Raw genomic sequence first — 5,000 nt, forward strand, 5'->3', positions numbered from 1 at the left:
AATGTAACTATTGATTGTTGCCTTGGCATATTGGTGTATTTGTGATTTTATTCATGGTTTTCCATACGTTAGTTTAAATAGAAACAATTTTCGAATATATATACATATATGAAGAATTTATATTCTATACTAACATATTATGGAATGTAACCTTGGCATATTGGTGTCATTGTATTTTATTCCTGGTATTCTATAGTTAGTTTAAATAGAAATAAATTTTTGAATTCAAAATTTTATATTCTATACTAGCATTACATAGAAATTATCCTCAACTGTTTGTTTCTTGTATACATACAGGAAATTAAACAGATGAAGAAAAAAAAAAAACAAAACAAATAAAAATTATAAGAAAAACTAAATTTTAAACAAAAGAAAAAAGGAGAAATTTTTTCAATCATATATATATTTATGATTAAAAAATAGAATTATGGAATTATTAATTTCAATTCAGAGAGAAAAATTATGTAATATATGAAATTATTACATTAAAAATGCATTTGAAGAAAAAGTAAAATGTTATTAAAAATGATACATTTGAAAATTGGCAAATATTAAGAAGAAATATCGTTCTTATATTTTTATACAAAATATATATAGAGAACGAAAATTCTTTTTCATAAAAAACGGTTTTTGAATTCTGATAAGAAAAGCTAAAGGGGTCGGCGGGAGCGCACATTGAACGAAAGAAAATGAAAGAAAAACACAACAAAGAAGAAGACCAAATAAAATACAAATATTTTATACAAATAAAAGCACATTATTAATAAATAATAATAATAATAATGATGATGATGATGAGATGATACATAAATTGTGTTATTAAAATTATGTTCTATTGTATGTGCGTTTTCCCCTTTACTTTTTATATACACCGTAATTTATGAAATTTTCAAATATGAAAAACAAAGAAAAATATATAAACAAATATATATATTATTCTGGTTGATCCTGCCAGTAGTTATATGCTTGTCTCAAAGATTAAGCCATGCATGTCTAAGTACAAACAAATTAAAAGTGAAACCGCAAAAGGCTCATTATATCAGTTATGGTTCCATAGATCGTTAACAGTTACTTGGATAACTGTGGTAATTCTAGAGCTAATACATGCAATATAAACACGGACCTTATGGAACGTGTGCTTTTATTAGACTAAAACCAAGCGATCATTTGATCGTTAAATTGGTTGAACTCTAGATAACTTGCAGATCGTATGGTCCCGTACCGACGACAGATCTTTCAAATGTCTGCCCTATCAACTTTTGATGGTAGTATCTAGGACTACCATGGTTGCAACGGGTAACGGGGAATCAGGGTTCGATTCCGGAGAGGGAGCCTGAGAAACGGCTACCACATCTAAGGAAGGCAGCAGGCGCGTAAATTACCCACTCCCAGTTCGGGGAGGTAGTGACGAAAAATAACAATACAGGACTCATATCCGAGGCCCTGTAATTGGAATGAGTACACTTTAAATCCTTTAACAAGGACCTATTGGAGGGCAAGTCTGGTGCCAGCAGCCGCGGTAATTCCAGCTCCAATAGCGTATATTAAAGTTGTTGCGGTTAAAACGTTCGTAGTTGAATTTGTGCTTCATACGGGTAGTACAACTATATATTGTGGTATGTACATTACCTTATGTATGTAAGCGTATTACCGGTGGAGTTCTTATATATAATTAATACAATGTATTTTTTATATATTCCTCCTATTTAAACCTACTTCAGTGCTCTTCATCGAGTGTTGTTGTGGGCCGGTACAATTACTTTGAACAAATTAGAGTGCTTAAAGCAGGCTCCAAATGCCTGAATATTTTGTGCATGGAATAATGAAATAAGACCTCTGTTCTACTTTCATTGGTTTTTAGATCAAGAGGTAATGATTAATAGAAGCAGTTTGGGGGCATTAGTATTACGACGCGAGAGGTGAAATTCTTGGACCGTCGTAAGACTAACTTAAGCGAAAGCATTTGCCAAAGATGTTTTCATTAATCAAGAACGAAAGTTAGAGGTTCGAAGGCGATCAGATACCGCCCTAGTTCTAACCATAAACGATGCCAGCTAGCAATTGGGTGTAGCTACTACTATGGCTCTCTCAGTCGCTTCCCGGGAAACCAAAGCTTTTGGGCTCCGGGGGAAGTATGGTTGCAAAGCTGAAACTTAAAGGAATTGACGGAAGGGCACCACCAGGAGTGGAGCCTGCGGCTTAATTTGACTCAACACGGGAAAACTTACCAGGTCCGAACATAAGCGTGTAAGACAGATTGATAGCTCTTTCTCGAATCTATGGGTGGTGGTGCATGGCCGTTCTTAGTTCGTGGAGTGATTTGTCTGGTTAATTCCGATAACGAACGAGACTCAAATATATTAAATAGATGCTTTCAGGATTATGATGTTGAAACTTATATAGCCTTCTTTCATGCGTACATCTTGAATGTACAAGTGTTTGAATGTGTTTATATAAGTGGAGTCGTACCTGTTGGTTTGTCCCATTATAAGGACACTAGCTTCTTAAATGGACAAATTGCGTCTAGCAGTAACGAGATTGAGCAATAACAGGTCTGTGATGCCCTTAGATGTCCTGGGCTGCACGCGCGCTACAATGAAAGTATCAACGTGTATTTCCTAGACCGAGAGGTCCGGGTAAACCGCTGAACCACTTTCATGCTTGGGATTGTGAACTGAAACTGTTCACATGAACTTGGAATTCCCAGTAAGTGCGAGTTATTAACTCGCATTGATTAAGTCCCTGCCCTTTGTACACACCGCCCGTCGCTACTACCGATTGAATTATTTAGTGAGGTCTCCGGACGTGATCACTGTGACGCCTCGTGTGTCACGGTTGTTTCGCAAAAGTTGACCGAACTTGATTATTTAGAGGAAGTAAAAGTCGTAACAAGGTTTCCGTAGGTGAACCTGCGGAAGGATCATTATTGTGTTCCATATCCGTAAGAAAAACAAACAATGCCAAAACAAATAAAAACAAAAACAAACAAAAGAAAAAAAGAAAAAAAAGAAAAATTTATAATTATTTTGAATCCATATTCTTTTTATTCTTTTTCATTCAATTTGTTATCCATCAATTATATCATATTAAATATAATATGATGGTACATTTTGTAATGTTTTTTCTTATTTTTTCTTTTAAAAACCTTTAAACATGAAAATAGAAAGTTGTACTTATTATTCATTTGATTGAATGATAAGTTAATTTGTTCACAATAACAAAAGTGGTATATATTTATTATTATATTTATATATAAATAAAATGATTAAAAAAATACAAAATAATCAAACATAATAAATACCACCACTGTATTATTGTTGAACTAAGACATTCGCAACTTAATAAAAATGTTTAGAGTTAAATATATTTGATATATATTATTGAAAGAAAATCAATTTATATTTTATTATTATTATTATTTAATTTTACTCTTTCAATTAATATATGCAAAAAAAAATTGACATTTGTTATAAATAAAAATAAATAAAAAAATACTCTAAGCGGTGGATCACTTGGCTCATGGGTCGATGAAGAACGCAGCAAACTGTGCGTCATCGTGTGAACTGCAGGACACATGAACATCGACATTTTGAACGCATATCGCAGTCCATGCTGTTATGTACATTAAATTAAATTTTAAAGTACTGCTTGGACTACATATGGTTGAGGGTTGTAAGACTATGCTAAATAAGTTGCTTATTCTTTTATAAAAATAATTGAATTTAAGCAAATGTGTATATTATTGGATTTTAAATAATTCATAATATTAATAGCAAAAAAATAAAGATATATAATGAATTTTTTATTTATTAATATATTCTTAAAAAAAAAAAATCCTCTCAAATAAAATGAAATAAAAAAAATTTTGAATCTAAGTATTCTCTTTAAAAAATTTTCATATTATTTATATATATATAAAATATTAATTTATATATGTAATTAAAGGAGGAATGTCTAGCATAAAAATTAATTTTTTTTATTCTAGAATTGCCTCATTTTACATAATTATTATTTATAATATATATTTATATAAAAGGAAAAAAGAAAAATAGAGATGAAAAGATGATATAATTATTTATTAAATTGTGAGAAGATAAAAAATATTTTAAAACAACCTCAACTCATATGGGATTACCCCCTGAATTTAAGCATATTAATGAGGGGAGGAAAAGAAACTAACAAGGATTTTCTTAGTAGCGGCGAGCGAAAAGAAAATAGTTCAGCACTAAGTCACTTTGTCTATATGTCAAATGTGAGATGCAGTGTATGGAATATCTTAATATCTAGTATGAGAAATTAACGATTTAAGTCCTTCTTAAATGAGGCCATTTACCCATAGAGGGTGCCAGGCCCGTATAACGTTAATGATTACTAGAAAGATATTTCCAAAGAGTCGTGTTGCTTGATAGTGCAGCACTAAGTGGGTGGTAAACTCCATCTAAAACTAAATATAACCATGAGACCGATAGTAAACAAGTACCGTGAGGGAAAGTTGAAAAGAACTCTGAATAGAGAGTTAAATAGTACGTGAAACTGCTTAGAGGTTAAGCCCGATGAACCTGAATATCCATTATGAAAAATTCATCATTAAATAATTAAAAATAATGTGCATTTTTTTCATATAAGGACATTGTAATCTATTAACATAATAAAAGTATTTATCAAAAGATCATTGGTGATATTAAGTTTATTTAAATTAATTTGCTTTTTAAGCATATTAACATAGAATAAATACTAATGATTTGATAAAGTGTTGATAGATTTTATTATATATAATGCTAAAATTCATTTTTTGAATTTTACAAAAAATTTAATATCTATGATATTAATATTTATTTGTATGCATTTATATGATTAACAATGCGAAAGATTCAGGATACCTTCGGGACCCGTCTTGAAACACGGACCAAGGAGTCTAACATATGTGCAAGTCATTGAGTTATATTAAACTTAATGGCATAATTAACTTAACTTAAAAATATAATGGGATTAATTTTTAG

General features: G+C 30.8%; 3 non-coding genes across 3 annotated transcripts in view; all 3 read left to right on the plus strand.

Annotated features, from left to right (window-relative positions):
- Positions 1-935: 935 nt before the first annotated feature.
- LOC128871414 (small subunit ribosomal RNA) lies at positions 936-2,926 on the plus strand. The gene has a single exon (XR_008455959.1). It is a non-coding gene; the product is annotated as a small subunit ribosomal RNA (ribosomal RNA).
- A 566-nt stretch (positions 2,927-3,492) lies between these two features.
- On the plus strand, positions 3,493-3,673 carry LOC128871413 (5.8S ribosomal RNA). The gene has a single exon (XR_008455958.1). It is a non-coding gene; the product is annotated as a 5.8S ribosomal RNA (ribosomal RNA).
- Positions 3,674-4,111: 438 nt separating this feature from the next.
- The window catches only part of LOC128871416 (large subunit ribosomal RNA), a 3,993-nt gene continuing 3,104 nt past the window's right edge, over positions 4,112-5,000 (plus strand). The window contains exon 1 of the ribosomal RNA XR_008455961.1: positions 4,112-5,000. This exon is cut by the window's right edge and continues 3,104 nt beyond it. This is a non-coding gene — a ribosomal RNA (large subunit ribosomal RNA).

The sequence above is a fragment of the Anastrepha ludens genome, unplaced genomic scaffold (assembly GCF_028408465.1).
Source record: "Anastrepha ludens isolate Willacy unplaced genomic scaffold, idAnaLude1.1 ptg000164l, whole genome shotgun sequence".
NCBI classification, from domain to species: domain Eukaryota; kingdom Metazoa; phylum Arthropoda; class Insecta; order Diptera; family Tephritidae; genus Anastrepha; species Anastrepha ludens.